The 18,061-nt window shown below is 51.7% G+C and overlaps 23 non-coding genes across 23 annotated transcripts; all 23 read left to right on the plus strand.

Moving 5' to 3' along the window:
* Positions 1 to 231: 231 nt before the first annotated feature.
* On the plus strand, positions 232 to 303 carry trnaq-cug (transfer RNA glutamine (anticodon CUG)). Its single transcript has one exon. It is a non-coding gene; the product is annotated as a tRNA-Gln (tRNA).
* A 262-nt stretch (positions 304 to 565) lies between these two features.
* Positions 566 to 637, plus strand: trnaq-uug (transfer RNA glutamine (anticodon UUG)). Its single transcript has one exon. It is a non-coding gene; the product is annotated as a tRNA-Gln (tRNA).
* Positions 638 to 1,835: 1,198 nt separating this feature from the next.
* On the plus strand, positions 1,836 to 1,907 carry trnaq-cug (transfer RNA glutamine (anticodon CUG)). Its single transcript has one exon. It is a non-coding gene; the product is annotated as a tRNA-Gln (tRNA).
* Positions 1,908 to 2,169: 262 nt separating this feature from the next.
* On the plus strand, positions 2,170 to 2,241 carry trnaq-uug (transfer RNA glutamine (anticodon UUG)). The gene has a single exon. It is a non-coding gene; the product is annotated as a tRNA-Gln (tRNA).
* A 1,198-nt stretch (positions 2,242 to 3,439) lies between these two features.
* Positions 3,440 to 3,511, plus strand: trnaq-cug (transfer RNA glutamine (anticodon CUG)). The gene has a single exon. It is a non-coding gene; the product is annotated as a tRNA-Gln (tRNA).
* A 262-nt stretch (positions 3,512 to 3,773) lies between these two features.
* On the plus strand, positions 3,774 to 3,845 carry trnaq-uug (transfer RNA glutamine (anticodon UUG)). Its single transcript has one exon. It is a non-coding gene; the product is annotated as a tRNA-Gln (tRNA).
* Positions 3,846 to 5,043: 1,198 nt separating this feature from the next.
* On the plus strand, positions 5,044 to 5,115 carry trnaq-cug (transfer RNA glutamine (anticodon CUG)). Its single transcript has one exon. It is a non-coding gene; the product is annotated as a tRNA-Gln (tRNA).
* Positions 5,116 to 5,377: 262 nt separating this feature from the next.
* Positions 5,378 to 5,449, plus strand: trnaq-uug (transfer RNA glutamine (anticodon UUG)). Its single transcript has one exon. It is a non-coding gene; the product is annotated as a tRNA-Gln (tRNA).
* A 1,198-nt stretch (positions 5,450 to 6,647) lies between these two features.
* trnaq-cug (transfer RNA glutamine (anticodon CUG)) lies at positions 6,648 to 6,719 on the plus strand. Its single transcript has one exon. It is a non-coding gene; the product is annotated as a tRNA-Gln (tRNA).
* A 262-nt stretch (positions 6,720 to 6,981) lies between these two features.
* On the plus strand, positions 6,982 to 7,053 carry trnaq-uug (transfer RNA glutamine (anticodon UUG)). The gene has a single exon. It is a non-coding gene; the product is annotated as a tRNA-Gln (tRNA).
* A 1,198-nt stretch (positions 7,054 to 8,251) lies between these two features.
* On the plus strand, positions 8,252 to 8,323 carry trnaq-cug (transfer RNA glutamine (anticodon CUG)). The gene has a single exon. It is a non-coding gene; the product is annotated as a tRNA-Gln (tRNA).
* A 262-nt stretch (positions 8,324 to 8,585) lies between these two features.
* Positions 8,586 to 8,657, plus strand: trnaq-uug (transfer RNA glutamine (anticodon UUG)). Its single transcript has one exon. It is a non-coding gene; the product is annotated as a tRNA-Gln (tRNA).
* A 1,198-nt stretch (positions 8,658 to 9,855) lies between these two features.
* trnaq-cug (transfer RNA glutamine (anticodon CUG)) lies at positions 9,856 to 9,927 on the plus strand. Its single transcript has one exon. It is a non-coding gene; the product is annotated as a tRNA-Gln (tRNA).
* Positions 9,928 to 10,189: 262 nt separating this feature from the next.
* trnaq-uug (transfer RNA glutamine (anticodon UUG)) lies at positions 10,190 to 10,261 on the plus strand. The gene has a single exon. It is a non-coding gene; the product is annotated as a tRNA-Gln (tRNA).
* Positions 10,262 to 11,459: 1,198 nt separating this feature from the next.
* trnaq-cug (transfer RNA glutamine (anticodon CUG)) lies at positions 11,460 to 11,531 on the plus strand. Its single transcript has one exon. It is a non-coding gene; the product is annotated as a tRNA-Gln (tRNA).
* A 262-nt stretch (positions 11,532 to 11,793) lies between these two features.
* Positions 11,794 to 11,865, plus strand: trnaq-uug (transfer RNA glutamine (anticodon UUG)). The gene has a single exon. It is a non-coding gene; the product is annotated as a tRNA-Gln (tRNA).
* A 1,198-nt stretch (positions 11,866 to 13,063) lies between these two features.
* Positions 13,064 to 13,135, plus strand: trnaq-cug (transfer RNA glutamine (anticodon CUG)). Its single transcript has one exon. It is a non-coding gene; the product is annotated as a tRNA-Gln (tRNA).
* Positions 13,136 to 13,397: 262 nt separating this feature from the next.
* Positions 13,398 to 13,469, plus strand: trnaq-uug (transfer RNA glutamine (anticodon UUG)). Its single transcript has one exon. It is a non-coding gene; the product is annotated as a tRNA-Gln (tRNA).
* Positions 13,470 to 14,667: 1,198 nt separating this feature from the next.
* trnaq-cug (transfer RNA glutamine (anticodon CUG)) lies at positions 14,668 to 14,739 on the plus strand. Its single transcript has one exon. It is a non-coding gene; the product is annotated as a tRNA-Gln (tRNA).
* Positions 14,740 to 15,001: 262 nt separating this feature from the next.
* Positions 15,002 to 15,073, plus strand: trnaq-uug (transfer RNA glutamine (anticodon UUG)). The gene has a single exon. It is a non-coding gene; the product is annotated as a tRNA-Gln (tRNA).
* A 1,198-nt stretch (positions 15,074 to 16,271) lies between these two features.
* On the plus strand, positions 16,272 to 16,343 carry trnaq-cug (transfer RNA glutamine (anticodon CUG)). The gene has a single exon. It is a non-coding gene; the product is annotated as a tRNA-Gln (tRNA).
* Positions 16,344 to 16,605: 262 nt separating this feature from the next.
* trnaq-uug (transfer RNA glutamine (anticodon UUG)) lies at positions 16,606 to 16,677 on the plus strand. The gene has a single exon. It is a non-coding gene; the product is annotated as a tRNA-Gln (tRNA).
* Positions 16,678 to 17,875: 1,198 nt separating this feature from the next.
* On the plus strand, positions 17,876 to 17,947 carry trnaq-cug (transfer RNA glutamine (anticodon CUG)). The gene has a single exon. It is a non-coding gene; the product is annotated as a tRNA-Gln (tRNA).
* Positions 17,948 to 18,061: the final 114 nt, after the last annotated feature.

The following is an 18,061-nucleotide window of genomic DNA, read 5'->3' on the forward strand; positions in this document are numbered from 1 at the left end:
ATCTGGCACGGCCCGAAAACTTCGGCAAAGTGGATTTCGGAGGCGAGGGCGACCGGCCTTACAGGGCAGCAGGCCGAGACAGCGTGGTTGCACTTGTGAAAGACCGAGTGCACGAGCTGCTGGATCAGCAGATCCACAGTTGCCATTGTGATCCTTGTCGTTGCTGTTCACCCGCTTGACGAATGAGGCAAACATCCTTGAGCAGTGATTCGGCAGCCCCTGCTATCTCAGGGTTCCATGGTGTAACGGTGAGCACTCTGGACTCTGAATCCAGCGATCCGAGTTCAAATCTCGGTGGAGCCTTCTTTCTGGCAGCGTGAGCGATTGTCTTCGACAAAACTGTGGGTTTCACAAATTCCCACACCCATGATGGAAGTGGGCTGGTTTTCACCTTGCCACAGTGTTTGCGATGCTCCTGCGACAAGCGCACGATCTGCTTTTGCTCTGCCCTGTACCACGCAAGTATTCCCTGCCAAGGACGCAGCATCAAGAGACCAGATTCTGAGAGCGTTGCTGCAAGTGTGAATGCAGGAAAGCTCAGGCTGCCTGAGGCCGCAGCACTGCTGGTTCCGTGGTGTAATGGCTAGCACTCTGGACTTTGAATCCAGCGATCCGAGTTCGAATCTCGGCGGAACCTCGACTTGCTTCGTCCCGGCCCTTGTTGAATTTGGGACGTGCGAGTGAAATCTGCCTACGGGCCAATTGTAAGAGCCGCCCTTTTAGCACCTTTGAGTCAGATCTCATCACATTTCTGCCAGAATGGGAGGCACAGGATGATGCCAATCCCGAGGTGGAGTCTTAAGCTCGTCACTGGGTGCCTGCTTTTGCTCTCTCCTGAACCACGGATGTGTTTTCTTCGAAGGACACAGCATTAAGAGACAAGCTGCAGTCAAGCGGTGTTGTTTTTGGAGCTCCTCTCTGTGTTCCACAGGCAGCTGGTGAAAAGGTGACAGGAATTGAAATGAGGCGCATGCTGGACAGGTGCTCTTTTCTTTCATTTGATTAAACAATTCACAGTTTGCCAAACAATTCACAGTAACAGCTGGACACAGAGAAACAGCAATTTTACCAGGGAGAGGAGCAGCAAAGCCAGGCCCCAAGCCCTACCATTCAACCAGTTTTCAGGGAAACCAGGAACCTCAAATCCCAGTTTCAATCACTACAAAACGGTAACAATGACATTTGTACATACAAGACAGTCCGACGACATAAAAAACACTGCATACAATACAGAGTCCCGGAAAGCCAGGGACACGTGCTCTTGAACACAATCCGTCTGAGATCTCACTTTGCTTAAAAGCATTGCTCATCGCAGCGCTGACACAGCGATGGCCGCCGGTAAGGGAGAGAAACAGCAGCGGTGCTGTTTGAAAAGGCAGCTGTACTGCAGATGTGCCACTTGTCCTACAGCTGTACTTAGCAGAAGGCTAACTGTGAGGTGAGAAAGCTGAAGCCAAAGTGAAATGCTGGCGAGGCGATTGTCCAGCAGCTTGAAAGTTTGCCAGTGAGAGAGATTAGCGAGCAGTAGCCCGGCTCAGAGTTGTTCATGGCCAACAGCAACCCTGCTCCCGCTGAGAAACTAGGTTTCGTGGACAGGTTGGCATATCTGGCACGGCCCGAAAACTTCGGCAAAGTGGATTTCGGAGGCGAGGGCGACCGGCCTTGCAGGGCAGCAGGCCGAGACAGCGTGGTTGCACTTGTGAAAGACCGAGTGCACGAGCTGCTGGATCAGCAGATCCACAGTTGCCATTGTGATCCTTGTCGTTGCTGTTCACCCGCTTGACGAATGAGGCAAACATCCTTGAGCAGTGATTCGGCAGCCCCTGCTATCTCAGGGTTCCATGGTGTAATGGTGAGCACTCTGGACTCTGAATCCAGTGATCCGAGTTCAAATCTCGGTGGAGCCTTCTTTCTGGCAGCGTGAGCGATTGTCTTCGACAAAACTGTGGGTTTCACAAATTCCCACACCCATGATGGAAGTGGGCTGGTTTTCACCTTGCCACAGTGTTTGCGATGCTCCTGCGACAAGCGCACGATCTGCTTTTGCTCTGCCCTGTACCACGCAAGTATTCCCTGCCAAGGACGCAGCATCAAGAGACCAGATTCTGAGAGCGTTGCTGCAAGTGTGAATGCAGGAAAGCTCAGGCTGCCTGAGGCCGCAGCACTGCTGGTTCCGTGGTGTAATGGCTAGCACTCTGGACTTTGAATCCAGCGATCCGAGTTCGAATCTCGGCGGAACCTCGACTTGCTTCGTCCCGGCCCTTGTTGAATTTGGGACGTGCGAGTGAAATCTGCCTACGGGCCAATTGTAAGAGCCGCCCTTTTAGCACCTTTGAGTCAGATCTCATCACATTTCTGCCAGAATGGGAGGCACAGGATGATGCCAATCCCGAGGTGGAGTCTTAAGCTCGTCACTGGGTGCCTGCTTTTGCTCTCTCCTGAACCACGGATGTGTTTTCTTCGAAGGACACAGCATTAAGAGACAAGCTGCAGTCAAGCGGTGTTGTTTTTGGAGCTCCTCTCTGTGTTCCACAGGCAGCTGGTGAAAAGGTGACAGGAATTGAAATGAGGCGCATGCTGGACAGGTGCTCTTTTCTTTCATTTGATTAAACAATTCACAGTTTGCCAAACAATTCACAGTAACAGCTGGACACAGAGAAACAGCAATTTTACCAGGGAGAGGAGCAGCAAAGCCAGGCCCCAAGCCCTACCATTCAACCAGTTTTCAGGGAAACCAGGAACCTCAAATCCCAGTTTCAATCACTACAAAACGGTAACAATGACATTTGTACATACAAGACAGTCCGACGACATAAAAAACACTGCATACAATACAGAGTCCCGGAAAGCCAGGGACACGTGCTCTTGAACACAATCCGTCTGAGATCTCACTTTGCTTAAAAGCATTGCTCATCGCAGCGCTGACACAGCGATGGCCGCCGGTAAGGGAGAGAAACAGCAGCGGTGCTGTTTGAAAAGGCAGCTGTACTGCAGATGTGCCACTTGTCCTACAGCTGTACTTAGCAGAAGGCTAACTGTGAGGTGAGAAAGCTGAAGCCAAAGTGAAATGCTGGCGAGGCGATTGTCCAGCAGCTTGAAAGTTTGCCAGTGAGAGAGATTAGCGAGCAGTAGCCCGGCTCAGAGTTGTTCATGGCCAACAGCAACCCTGCTCCCGCTGAGAAACTAGGTTTCGTGGACAGGTTGGCATATCTGGCACGGCCCGAAAACTTCGGCAAAGTGGATTTCGGAGGCGAGGGCGACCGGCCTTACAGGGCAGCAGGCCGAGACAGCGTGGTTGCACTTGTGAAAGACCGAGTGCACGAGCTGCTGGATCAGCAGATCCACAGTTGCCATTGTGATCCTTGTCGTTGCTGTTCACCCGCTTGACGAATGAGGCAAACATCCTTGAGCAGTGATTCGGCAGCCCCTGCTATCTCAGGGTTCCATGGTGTAATGGTGAGCACTCTGGACTCTGAATCCAGCGATCCGAGTTCAAATCTCGGTGGAGCCTTCTTTCTGGCAGCGTGAGCGATTGTCTTCGACAAAACTGTGGGTTTCACAAATTCCCACACCCATGATGGAAGTGGGCTGGTTTTCACCTTGCCACAGTGTTTGCGATGCTCCTGCGACAAGCGCACGATCTGCTTTTGCTCTGCCCTGTACCACGCAAGTATTCCCTGCCAAGGACGCAGCATCAAGAGACCAGATTCTGAGAGCGTTGCTGCAAGTGTGAATGCAGGAAAGCTCAGGCTGCCTGAGGCCGCAGCACTGCTGGTTCCGTGGTGTAATGGCTAGCACTCTGGACTTTGAATCCAGCGATCCGAGTTCGAATCTCGGTGGAACCTCGACTTGCTTCGTCCCGGCCCTTGTTGAATTTGGGACGTGCGAGTGAAATCTGCCTACGGGCCAATTGTAAGAGCCGCCCTTTTAGCACCTTTGAGTCAGATCTCATCACATTTCTGCCAGAATGGGAGGCACAGGATGATGCCAATCCCGAGGTGGAGTCTTAAGCTCGTCACTGGGTGCCTGCTTTTGCTCTCTCCTGAACCACGGATGTGTTTTCTTCGAAGGACACAGCATTAAGAGACAAGCTGCAGTCAAGCGGTGTTGTTTTTGGAGCTCCTCTCTGTGTTCCACAGGCAGCTGGTGAAAAGGTGACAGGAATTGAAATGAGGCGCATGCTGGACAGGTGCTCTTTTCTTTCATTTGATTAAACAATTCACAGTTTGCCAAACAATTCACAGTAACAGCTGGACACAGAGAAACAGCAATTTTACCAGGGAGAGGAGCAGCAAAGCCAGGCCCCAAGCCCTACCATTCAACCAGTTTTCAGGGAAACCAGGAACCTCAAATCCCAGTTTCAATCACTACAAAACGGTAACAATGACATTTGTACATACAAGACAGTCCGACGACATAAAAAACACTGCATACAATACAGAGTCCCGGAAAGCCAGGGACACGTGCTCTTGAACACAATCCGTCTGAGATCTCACTTTGCTTAAAAGCATTGCTCATCGCAGCGCTGACACAGCGATGGCCGCCGGTAAGGGAGAGAAACAGCAGCGGTGCTGTTTGAAAAGGCAGCTGTACTGCAGATGTGCCACTTGTCCTACAGCTGTACTTAGCAGAAGGCTAACTGTGAGGTGAGAAAGCTGAAGCCAAAGTGAAATGCTGGCGAGGCGATTGTCCAGCAGCTTGAAAGTTTGCCAGTGAGAGAGATTAGCGAGCAGTAGCCCGGCTCAGAGTTGTTCATGGCCAACAGCAACCCTGCTCCCGCTGAGAAACTAGGTTTCGTGGACAGGTTGGCATATCTGGCACGGCCCGAAAACTTCGGCAAAGTGGATTTCGGAGGCGAGGGCGACCGGCCTTACAGGGCAGCAGGCCGAGACAGCGTGGTTGCACTTGTGAAAGACCGAGTGCACGAGCTGCTGGATCAGCAGATCCACAGTTGCCATTGTGATCCTTGTCGTTGCTGTTCACCCGCTTGACGAATGAGGCAAACATCCTTGAGCAGTGATTCGGCAGCCCCTGCTATCTCAGGGTTCCATGGTGTAACGGTGAGCACTCTGGACTCTGAATCCAGCGATCCGAGTTCAAATCTCGGTGGAGCCTTCTTTCTGGCAGCGTGAGCGATTGTCTTCGACAAAACTGTGGGTTTCACAAATTCCCACACCCATGATGGAAGTGGGCTGGTTTTCACCTTGCCACAGTGTTTGCGATGCTCCTGCGACAAGCGCACGATCTGCTTTTGCTCTGCCCTGTACCACGCAAGTATTCCCTGCCAAGGACGCAGCATCAAGAGACCAGATTCTGAGAGCGTTGCTGCAAGTGTGAATGCAGGAAAGCTCAGGCTGCCTGAGGCCGCAGCACTGCTGGTTCCGTGGTGTAATGGCTAGCACTCTGGACTTTGAATCCAGCGATCCGAGTTCGAATCTCGGCGGAACCTCGACTTGCTTCGTCCCGGCCCTTGTTGAATTTGGGACGTGCGAGTGAAATCTGCCTACGGGCCAATTGTAAGAGCCGCCCTTTTAGCACCTTTGAGTCAGATCTCATCACATTTCTGCCAGAATGGGAGGCACAGGATGATGCCAATCCCGAGGTGGAGTCTTAAGCTCGTCACTGGGTGCCTGCTTTTGCTCTCTCCTGAACCACGGATGTGTTTTCTTCGAAGGACACAGCATTAAGAGACAAGCTGCAGTCAAGCGGTGTTGTTTTTGGAGCTCCTCTCTGTGTTCCACAGGCAGCTGGTGAAAAGGTGACAGGAATTGAAATGAGGCGCATGCTGGACAGGTGCTCTTTTCTTTCATTTGATTAAACAATTCACAGTTTGCCAAACAATTCACAGTAACAGCTGGACACAGAGAAACAGCAATTTTACCAGGGAGAGGAGCAGCAAAGCCAGGCCCCAAGCCCTACCATTCAACCAGTTTTCAGGGAAACCAGGAACCTCAAATCCCAGTTTCAATCACTACAAAACGGTAACAATGACATTTGTACATACAAGACAGTCCGACGACATAAAAAACACTGCATACAATACAGAGTCCCGGAAAGCCAGGGACACGTGCTCTTGAACACAATCCGTCTGAGATCTCACTTTGCTTAAAAGCATTGCTCATCGCAGCGCTGACACAGCGATGGCCGCCGGTAAGGGAGAGAAACAGCAGCGGTGCTGTTTGAAAAGGCAGCTGTACTGCAGATGTGCCACTTGTCCTACAGCTGTACTTAGCAGAAGGCTAACTGTGAGGTGAGAAAGCTGAAGCCAAAGTGAAATGCTGGCGAGGCGATTGTCCAGCAGCTTGAAAGTTTGCCAGTGAGAGAGATTAGCGAGCAGTAGCCCGGCTCAGAGTTGTTCATGGCCAACAGCAACCCTGCTCCCGCTGAGAAACTAGGTTTCGTGGACAGGTTGGCATATCTGGCACGGCCCGAAAACTTCGGCAAAGTGGATTTCGGAGGCGAGGGCGACCGGCCTTGCAGGGCAGCAGGCCGAGACAGCGTGGTTGCACTTGTGAAAGACCGAGTGCACGAGCTGCTGGATCAGCAGATCCACAGTTGCCATTGTGATCCTTGTCGTTGCTGTTCACCCGCTTGACGAATGAGGCAAACATCCTTGAGCAGTGATTCGGCAGCCCCTGCTATCTCAGGGTTCCATGGTGTAATGGTGAGCACTCTGGACTCTGAATCCAGTGATCCGAGTTCAAATCTCGGTGGAGCCTTCTTTCTGGCAGCGTGAGCGATTGTCTTCGACAAAACTGTGGGTTTCACAAATTCCCACACCCATGATGGAAGTGGGCTGGTTTTCACCTTGCCACAGTGTTTGCGATGCTCCTGCGACAAGCGCACGATCTGCTTTTGCTCTGCCCTGTACCACGCAAGTATTCCCTGCCAAGGACGCAGCATCAAGAGACCAGATTCTGAGAGCGTTGCTGCAAGTGTGAATGCAGGAAAGCTCAGGCTGCCTGAGGCCGCAGCACTGCTGGTTCCGTGGTGTAATGGCTAGCACTCTGGACTTTGAATCCAGCGATCCGAGTTCGAATCTCGGCGGAACCTCGACTTGCTTCGTCCCGGCCCTTGTTGAATTTGGGACGTGCGAGTGAAATCTGCCTACGGGCCAATTGTAAGAGCCGCCCTTTTAGCACCTTTGAGTCAGATCTCATCACATTTCTGCCAGAATGGGAGGCACAGGATGATGCCAATCCCGAGGTGGAGTCTTAAGCTCGTCACTGGGTGCCTGCTTTTGCTCTCTCCTGAACCACGGATGTGTTTTCTTCGAAGGACACAGCATTAAGAGACAAGCTGCAGTCAAGCGGTGTTGTTTTTGGAGCTCCTCTCTGTGTTCCACAGGCAGCTGGTGAAAAGGTGACAGGAATTGAAATGAGGCGCATGCTGGACAGGTGCTCTTTTCTTTCATTTGATTAAACAATTCACAGTTTGCCAAACAATTCACAGTAACAGCTGGACACAGAGAAACAGCAATTTTACCAGGGAGAGGAGCAGCAAAGCCAGGCCCCAAGCCCTACCATTCAACCAGTTTTCAGGGAAACCAGGAACCTCAAATCCCAGTTTCAATCACTACAAAACGGTAACAATGACATTTGTACATACAAGACAGTCCGACGACATAAAAAACACTGCATACAATACAGAGTCCCGGAAAGCCAGGGACACGTGCTCTTGAACACAATCCGTCTGAGATCTCACTTTGCTTAAAAGCATTGCTCATCGCAGCGCTGACACAGCGATGGCCGCCGGTAAGGGAGAGAAACAGCAGCGGTGCTGTTTGAAAAGGCAGCTGTACTGCAGATGTGCCACTTGTCCTACAGCTGTACTTAGCAGAAGGCTAACTGTGAGGTGAGAAAGCTGAAGCCAAAGTGAAATGCTGGCGAGGCGATTGTCCAGCAGCTTGAAAGTTTGCCAGTGAGAGAGATTAGCGAGCAGTAGCCCGGCTCAGAGTTGTTCATGGCCAACAGCAACCCTGCTCCCGCTGAGAAACTAGGTTTCGTGGACAGGTTGGCATATCTGGCACGGCCCGAAAACTTCGGCAAAGTGGATTTCGGAGGCGAGGGCGACCGGCCTTGCAGGGCAGCAGGCCGAGACAGCGTGGTTGCACTTGTGAAAGACCGAGTGCACGAGCTGCTGGATCAGCAGATCCACAGTTGCCATTGTGATCCTTGTCGTTGCTGTTCACCCGCTTGACGAATGAGGCAAACATCCTTGAGCAGTGATTCGGCAGCCCCTGCTATCTCAGGGTTCCATGGTGTAATGGTGAGCACTCTGGACTCTGAATCCAGCGATCCGAGTTCAAATCTCGGTGGAGCCTTCTTTCTGGCAGCGTGAGCGATTGTCTTCGACAAAACTGTGGGTTTCACAAATTCCCACACCCATGATGGAAGTGGGCTGGTTTTCACCTTGCCACAGTGTTTGCGATGCTCCTGCGACAAGCGCACGATCTGCTTTTGCTCTGCCCTGTACCACGCAAGTATTCCCTGCCAAGGACGCAGCATCAAGAGACCAGATTCTGAGAGCGTTGCTGCAAGTGTGAATGCAGGAAAGCTCAGGCTGCCTGAGGCCGCAGCACTGCTGGTTCCGTGGTGTAATGGCTAGCACTCTGGACTTTGAATCCAGCGATCTGAGTTCGAATCTCGGCGGAACCTCGACTTGCTTCGTCCCGTCCCTTGTTGAATTTGGGACGTGCGAGTGAAATCTGCCTACGGGCCAATTGTAAGAGCCGCCCTTTTAGCACCTTTGAGTCAGATCTCATCACATTTCTGCCAGAATGGGAGGCACAGGATGATGCCAATCCCGAGGTGGAGTCTTAAGCTCGTCACTGGGTGCCTGCTTTTGCTCTCTCCTGAACCACGGATGTGTTTTCTTCGAAGGACACAGCATTAAGAGACAAGCTGCAGTCAAGCGGTGTTGTTTTTGGAGCTCCTCTCTGTGTTCCACAGGCAGCTGGTGAAAAGGTGACAGGAATTGAAATGAGGCGCATGCTGGACAGGTGCTCTTTTCTTTCATTTGATTAAACAATTCACAGTTTGCCAAACAATTCACAGTAACAGCTGGACACAGAGAAACAGCAATTTTACCAGGGAGAGGAGCAGCAAAGCCAGGCCCCAAGCCCTACCATTCAACCAGTTTTCAGGGAAACCAGGAACCTCAAATCCCAGTTTCAATCACTACAAAACGGTAACAATGACATTTGTACATACAAGACAGTCCGACGACATAAAAAACACTGCATACAATACAGAGTCCCGGAAAGCCAGGGACACGTGCTCTTGAACACAATCCGTCTGAGATCTCACTTTGCTTAAAAGCATTGCTCATCGCAGCGCTGACACAGCGATGGCCGCCGGTAAGGGAGAGAAACAGCAGCGGTGCTGTTTGAAAAGGCAGCTGTACTGCAGATGTGCCACTTGTCCTACAGCTGTACTTAGCAGAAGGCTAACTGTGAGGTGAGAAAGCTGAAGCCAAAGTGAAATGCTGGCGAGGCGATTGTCCAGCAGCTTGAAAGTTTGCCAGTGAGAGAGATTAGCGAGCAGTAGCCCGGCTCAGAGTTGTTCATGGCCAACAGCAACCCTGCTCCCGCTGAGAAACTAGGTTTCGTGGACAGGTTGGCATATCTGGCACGGCCCGAAAACTTCGGCAAAGTGGATTTCGGAGGCGAGGGCGACCGGCCTTACAGGGCAGCAGGCCGAGACAGCGTGGTTGCACTTGTGAAAGACCGAGTGCACGAGCTGCTGGATCAGCAGATCCACAGTTGCCATTGTGATCCTTGTCGTTGCTGTTCACCCGCTTGACGAATGAGGCAAACATCCTTGAGCAGTGATTCGGCAGCCCCTGCTATCTCAGGGTTCCATGGTGTAACGGTGAGCACTCTGGACTCTGAATCCAGCGATCCGAGTTCAAATCTCGGTGGAGCCTTCTTTCTGGCAGCGTGAGCGATTGTCTTCGACAAAACTGTGGGTTTCACAAATTCCCACACCCATGATGGAAGTGGGCTGGTTTTCACCTTGCCACAGTGTTTGCGATGCTCCTGCGACAAGCGCACGATCTGCTTTTGCTCTGCCCTGTACCACGCAAGTATTCCCTGCCAAGGACGCAGCATCAAGAGACCAGATTCTGAGAGCGTTGCTGCAAGTGTGAATGCAGGAAAGCTCAGGCTGCCTGAGGCCGCAGCACTGCTGGTTCCGTGGTGTAATGGCTAGCACTCTGGACTTTGAATCCAGCGATCCGAGTTCGAATCTCGGCGGAACCTCGACTTGCTTCGTCCCGTCCCTTGTTGAATTTGGGACGTGCGAGTGAAATCTGCCTACGGGCCAATTGTAAGAGCCGCCCTTTTAGCACCTTTGAGTCAGATCTCATCACATTTCTGCCAGAATGGGAGGCACAGGATGATGCCAATCCCGAGGTGGAGTCTTAAGCTCGTCACTGGGTGCCTGCTTTTGCTCTCTCCTGAACCACGGATGTGTTTTCTTCGAAGGACACAGCATTAAGAGACAAGCTGCAGTCAAGCGGTGTTGTTTTTGGAGCTCCTCTCTGTGTTCCACAGGCAGCTGGTGAAAAGGTGACAGGAATTGAAATGAGGCGCATGCTGGACAGGTGCTCTTTTCTTTCATTTGATTAAACAATTCACAGTTTGCCAAACAATTCACAGTAACAGCTGGACACAGAGAAACAGCAATTTTACCAGGGAGAGGAGCAGCAAAGCCAGGCCCCAAGCCCTACCATTCAACCAGTTTTCAGGGAAACCAGGAACCTCAAATCCCAGTTTCAATCACTACAAAACGGTAACAATGACATTTGTACATACAAGACAGTCCGACGACATAAAAAACACTGCATACAATACAGAGTCCCGGAAAGCCAGGGACACGTGCTCTTGAACACAATCCGTCTGAGATCTCACTTTGCTTAAAAGCATTGCTCATCGCAGCGCTGACACAGCGATGGCCGCCGGTAAGGGAGAGAAACAGCAGCGGTGCTGTTTGAAAAGGCAGCTGTACTGCAGATGTGCCACTTGTCCTACAGCTGTACTTAGCAGAAGGCTAACTGTGAGGTGAGAAAGCTGAAGCCAAAGTGAAATGCTGGCGAGGCGATTGTCCAGCAGCTTGAAAGTTTGCCAGTGAGAGAGATTAGCGAGCAGTAGCCCGGCTCAGAGTTGTTCATGGCCAACAGCAACCCTGCTCCCGCTGAGAAACTAGGTTTCGTGGACAGGTTGGCATATCTGGCACGGCCCGAAAACTTCGGCAAAGTGGATTTCGGAGGCGAGGGCGACCGGCCTTGCAGGGCAGCAGGCCGAGACAGCGTGGTTGCACTTGTGAAAGACCGAGTGCACGAGCTGCTGGATCAGCAGATCCACAGTTGCCATTGTGATCCTTGTCGTTGCTGTTCACCCGCTTGACGAATGAGGCAAACATCCTTGAGCAGTGATGCGGCAGCCCCTGCTATCTCAGGGTTCCATGGTGTAACGGTGAGCACTCTGGACTCTGAATCCTGCGATCCGAGTTCAAATCTCGGTGGAGCCTTCTTTCTGGCAGCGTGAGCGATTGTCTTCGACAAAACTGTGGGTTTCACAAATTCCCACACCCATGATGGAAGTGGGCTGGTTTTCACCTTGCCACAGTGTTTGCGATGCTCCTGCGACAAGCGCACGATCTGCTTTTGCTCTGCCCTGTACCACGCAAGTATTCCCTGCCAAGGACGCAGCATCAAGAGACCAGATTCTGAGAGCGTTGCTGCAAGTGTGAATGCAGGAAAGCTCAGGCTGCCTGAGGCCGCAGCACTGCTGGTTCCGTGGTGTAATGGCTAGCACTCTGGACTTTGAATCCAGCGATCCGAGTTCGAATCTCGGCGGAACCTCGACTTGCTTCGTCCCGTCCCTTGTTGAATTTGGGACGTGCGAGTGAAATCTGCCTACGGGCCAATTGTAAGAGCCGCCCTTTTAGCACCTTTGAGTCAGATCTCATCACATTTCTGCCAGAATGGGAGGCACAGGATGATGCCAATCCCGAGGTGGAGTCTTAAGCTCGTCACTGGGTGCCTGCTTTTGCTCTCTCCTGAACCACGGATGTGTTTTCTTCGAAGGACACAGCATTAAGAGACAAGCTGCAGTCAAGCGGTGTTGTTTTTGGAGCTCCTCTCTGTGTTCCACAGGCAGCTGGTGAAAAGGTGACAGGAATTGAAATGAGGCGCATGCTGGACAGGTGCTCTTTTCTTTCATTTGATTAAACAATTCACAGTTTGCCAAACAATTCACAGTAACAGCTGGACACAGAGAAACAGCAATTTTACCAGGGAGAGGAGCAGCAAAGCCAGGCCCCAAGCCCTACCATTCAACCAGTTTTCAGGGAAACCAGGAACCTCAAATCCCAGTTTCAATCACTACAAAACGGTAACAATGACATTTGTACATACAAGACAGTCCGACGACATAAAAAACACTGCATACAATACAGAGTCCCGGAAAGCCAGGGACACGTGCTCTTGAACACAATCCGTCTGAGATCTCACTTTGCTTAAAAGCATTGCTCATCGCAGCGCTGACACAGCGATGGCCGCCGGTAAGGGAGAGAAACAGCAGCGGTGCTGTTTGAAAAGGCAGCTGTACTGCAGATGTGCCACTTGTCCTACAGCTGTACTTAGCAGAAGGCTAACTGTGAGGTGAGAAAGCTGAAGCCAAAGTGAAATGCTGGCGAGGCGATTGTCCAGCAGCTTGAAAGTTTGCCAGTGAGAGAGATTAGCGAGCAGTAGCCCGGCTCAGAGTTGTTCATGGCCAACAGCAACCCTGCTCCCGCTGAGAAACTAGGTTTCGTGGACAGGTTGGCATATCTGGCACGGCCCGAAAACTTCGGCAAAGTGGATTTCGGAGGCGAGGGCGACCGGCCTTGCAGGGCAGCAGGCCGAGACAGCGTGGTTGCACTTGTGAAAGACCGAGTGCACGAGCTGCTGGATCAGCAGATCCACAGTTGCCATTGTGATCCTTGTCGTTGCTGTTCACCCGCTTGACGAATGAGGCAAACATCCTTGAGCAGTGATGCGGCAGCCCCTGCTATCTCAGGGTTCCATGGTGTAACGGTGAGCACTCTGGACTCTGAATCCTGCGATCCGAGTTCAAATCTCGGTGGAGCCTTCTTTCTGGCAGCGTGAGCGATTGTCTTCGACAAAACTGTGGGTTTCACAAATTCCCACACCCATGATGGAAGTGGGCTGGTTTTCACCTTGCCACAGTGTTTGCGATGCTCCTGCGACAAGCGCACGATCTGCTTTTGCTCTGCCCTGTACCACGCAAGTATTCCCTGCCAAGGACGCAGCATCAAGAGACCAGATTCTGAGAGCGTTGCTGCAAGTGTGAATGCAGGAAAGCTCAGGCTGCCTGAGGCCGCAGCACTGCTGGTTCCGTGGTGTAATGGCTAGCACTCTGGACTTTGAATCCAGCGATCCGAGTTCGAATCTCGGCGGAACCTCGACTTGCTTCGTCCCGGCCCTTGTTGAATTTGGGACGTGCGAGTGAAATCTGCCTACGGGCCAATTGTAAGAGCTGCCCTTTTAGCACCTTTGAGTCAGATCTCATCACATTTCTGCCAGAATGGGAGGCACAGGATGATGCCAATCCCGAGGTGGAGTCTTAAGCTCGTCACTGGGTGCCTGCTTTTGCTCTCTCCTGAACCACGGATGTGTTTTCTTCGAAGGACACAGCATTAAGAGACAAGCTGCAGTCAAGCGGTGTTGTTTTTGGAGCTCCTCTCTGTGTTCCACAGGCAGCTGGTGAAAAGGTGACAGGAATTGAAATGAGGCGCATGCTGGACAGGTGCTCTTTTCTTTCATTTGATTAAACAATTCACAGTTTGCCAAACAATTCACAGTAACAGTTGGACACAGAGAAACAGCAATTTTACCAGGGAGAGGAGCAGCAAAGCCAGGCCCCAAGCCCTACCATTCAACCAGTTTTCAGGGAAACCAGGAACCTCAAATCCCAGTTTCAATCACTACAAAACGGTAACAATGACATTTGTACATACAAGACAGTCCGACGACATAAAAAACACTGCATACAATACAGAGTCCCGGAAAGCCAGGGACACGTGCTCTTGAACACAATCCGTCTGAGATCTCACTTTGCTTAAAAGCATTGCTCATCGCAGCGCTGACACAGCGATGGCCGCCGGTAAGGGAGAGAAACAGCAGCGGTGCTGTTTGAAAAGGCAGCTGTACTGCAGATGTGCCACTTGTCCTACAGCTGTACTTAGCAGAAGGCTAACTGTGAGGTGAGAAAGCTGAAGCCAAAGTGAAATGCTGGCGAGGCGATTGTCCAGCAGCTTGAAAGTTTGCCAGTGAGAGAGATTAGCGAGCAGTAGCCCGGCTCAGAGTTGTTCATGGCCAACAGCAACCCTGCTCCCGCTGAGAAACTAGGTTTCGTGGACAGGTTGGCATATCTGGCACGGCCCGAAAACTTCGGCAAAGTGGATTTCGGAGGCGAGGGCGACCGGACTTGCAGGGCAGCAGGCCGAGACAGCGTGGTTGCACTTGTGAAAGACCGAGTGCACGAGCTGCTGGATCAGCAGATCCACAGTTGCCATTGTGATCCTTGTCGTTGCTGTTCACCCGCTTGACGAATGAGGCAAACATCCTTGAGCAGTGATTCGGCAGCCCCTGCTATCTCAGGGTTCCATGGTGTAATGGTGAGCACTCTGGACTCTGAATCCAGCGATCCGAGTTCAAATCTCGGTGGAGCCTTCTTTCTGGCAGCGTGAGCGATTGTCTTCGACAAAACTGTGAGTTTCACAAATTCCCACACCCATGATGGAAGTGGGCTGGTTTTCACCTTGCCACAGTGTTTGCGATGCTCCTGCGACAAGCGCACGATCTGCTTTTGCTCTGCCCTGTACCACGCAAGTATTCCCTGCCAAGGACGCAGCATCAAGAGACCAGATTCTGAGAGCGTTGCTGCAAGTGTGAATGCAGGAAAGCTCAGGCTGCCTGAGGCCGCAGCACTGCTGGTTCCGTGGTGTAATGGCTAGCACTCTGGACTTTGAATCCAGCGATCCGAGTTTGAATCTCGGCGGAACCTCGACTTGCTTCGTCCCGGCCCTTGTTGAATTTGGGACGTGCGAGTGAAATCTGCCTACGGGCCAATTGTAAGAGCTGCCCTTTTAGCACCTTTGAGTCAGATCTCATCACATTTCTGCCAGAATGGGAGGCACAGGATGATGCCAATCCCGAGGTGGAGTCTTAAGCTCGTCACTGGGTGCCTGCTTTTGCTCTCTCCTGAACCACGGATGTGTTTTCTTCGAAGGACACAGCATTAAGAGACAAGCTGCAGTCAAGCGGTGTTGTTTTTGGAGCTCCTCTCTGTGTTCCACAGGCAGCTGGTGAAAAGGTGACAGGAATTGAAATGAGGCGCATGCTGGACAGGTGCTCTTTTCTTTCATTTGATTAAACAATTCACAGTTTGCCAAACAATTCACAGTAACAGCTGGACACAGAGAAACAGCAATTTTACCAGGGAGAGGAGCAGCAAAGCCAGGCCCCAAGCCCTACCATTCAACCAGTTTTCAGGGAAACCAGGAACCTCAAATCCCAGTTTCAATCACTACAAAACGGTAACAATGACATTTGTACATACAAGACAGTCCGACGACATAAAAAACACTGCATACAATACAGAGTCCCGGAAAGCCAGGGACACGTGCTCTTGAACACAATCCGTCTGAGATCTCACTTTGCTTAAAAGCATTGCTCATCGCAGCGCTGACACAGCGATGGCCGCCGGTAAGGGAGAGAAACAGCAGCGGTGCTGTTTGAAAAGGCAGCTGTACTGCAGATGTGCCACTTGTCCTACAGCTGTACTTAGCAGAAGGCTAACTGTGAGGTGAGAAAGCTGAAGCCAAAGTGAAATGCTGGCGAGGCGATTGTCCAGCAGCTTGAAAGTTTGCCAGTGAGAGAGATTAGCGAGCAGTAGCCCGGCTCAGAGTTGTTCATGGCCAACAGCAACCCTGCTCCCGCTGAGAAACTAGGTTTCGTGGACAGGTTGGCATATCTGGCACGGCCCGAAAACTTCGGCAAAGTGGATTTCGGAGGCGAGGGCGACCGGCCTTACAGGGCAGCAGGCCGAGACAGCGTGGTTGCACTTGTGAAAGACCGAGTGCACGAGCTGCTGGATCAGCAGATCCACAGTTGCCATTGTGATCCTTGTCGTTGCTGTTCACCCGCTTGACGAATGAGGCAAACATCCTTGAGCAGTGATTCGGCAGCCCCTGCTAGCTCAGGGTTCCATGGTGTAATGGTGAGCACTCTGGACTCTGAATCCAGCGATCCGAGTTCAAATCTCGGTGGAGCCTTCTTTCTGGCAGCGTGAGCGATTGTCTTCGACAAAACTGTGGGTTTCACAAATTCCCACACCCATGATGGAAGTGGGCTGGTTTTCACCTTGCCACAGTGTTTGCGATGCTCCTGCGACAAGCGCACGATCTGCTTTTGCTCTGCCCTGTACCACGCAAGTATTCCCTGCCAAGGACGCAGCATCAAGAGACCAGATTCTGAGAGCGTTGCTGCAAGTGTGAATGCAGGAAAGCTCAGGCTGCCTGAGGCCGCAGCACTGCTGGTTCCGTGGTGTAATGGCTAGCACTCTGGACTTTGAATCCAGCGATCCGAGTTTGAATCTCGGCGGAACCTCGACTTGCTTCGTCCCGGCCCTTGTTGAATTTGGGACGTGCGAGTGAAATCTGCCTACGGGCCAATTGTAAGAGCTGCCCTTTTAGCACCTTTGAGTCAGATCTCATCACATTTCTGCCAGAATGGGAGGCACAGGATGATGCCAATCCCGAGGTGGAGTCTTAAGCTCGTCACTGGGTGCCTGCTTTTGCTCTCTCCTGAACCACGGATGTGTTTTCTTCGAAGGACACAGCATTAAGAGACAAGCTGCAGTCAAGCGGTGTTGTTTTTGGAGCTCCTCTCTGTGTTCCACAGGCAGCTGGTGAAAAGGTGACAGGAATTGAAATGAGGCGCATGCTGGACAGGTGCTCTTTTCTTTCATTTGATTAAACAATTCACAGTTTGCCAAACAATTCACAGTAACAGCTGGACACAGAGAAACAGCAATTTTACCAGGGAGAGGAGCAGCAAAGCCAGGCCCCAAGCCCTACCATTCAACCAGTTTTCAGGGAAACCAGGAACCTCAAATCCCAGTTTCAATCACTACAAAACGGTAACAATGACATTTGTACATACAAGACAGTCCGACGACATAAAAAACACTGCATACAATACAGAGTCCCGGAAAGCCAGGGACACGTGCTCTTGAACACAATCCGTCTGAGATCTCACTTTGCTTAAAAGCATTGCTCATCGCAGCGCTGACACAGCGATGGCCGCCGGTAAGGGAGAGAAACAGCAGCGGTGCTGTTTGAAAAGGCAGCTGTACTGCAGATGTGCCACTTGTCCTACAGCTGTACTTAGCAGAAGGCTAACTGTGAGGTGAGAAAGCTGAAGCCAAAGTGAAATGCTGGCGAGGCGATTGTCCAGCAGCTTGAAAGTTTGCCAGTGAGAGAGATTAGCGAGCAGTAGCCCGGCTCAGAGTTGTTCATGGCCAACAGCAACCCTGCTCCCGCTGAGAAACTAGGTTTCGTGGACAGGTTGGCATATCTGGCACGGCCCGAAAACTTCGGCAAAGTGGATTTCGGAGGCGAGGGCGACCGGCCTTACAGGGCAGCAGGCCGAGACAGCGTGGTTGCACTTGTGAAAGACCGAGTGCACGAGCTGCTGGATCAGCAGATCCACAGTTGCCATTGTGATCCTTGTCGTTGCTGTTCACCCGCTTGACGAATGAGGCAAACATCCTTGAGCAGTGATTCGGCAGCCCCTGCTAGCTCAGGGTTCCATGGTGTAATGGTGAGCACTCTGGACTCTGAATCCAGCGATCCGAGTTCAAATCTCGGTGGAGCCTTCTTTCTGGCAGCGTGAGCGATTGTCTTCGACAAAACTGTGGGTTTCACAAATTCCCACACCCATGATGGAAGTGGGCTGGTTTTCACCTTGCCACAGTGTTTGCGATGCTCCT

Source organism: Chiloscyllium plagiosum, unplaced genomic scaffold (genome assembly GCF_037043375.1).
Source record: "Chiloscyllium plagiosum isolate Xiang-an unplaced genomic scaffold, Cpla_swu_hap1 HiC_scaffold_44, whole genome shotgun sequence".
In the NCBI taxonomy this organism is placed as follows: domain Eukaryota; kingdom Metazoa; phylum Chordata; class Chondrichthyes; order Orectolobiformes; family Hemiscylliidae; genus Chiloscyllium; species Chiloscyllium plagiosum.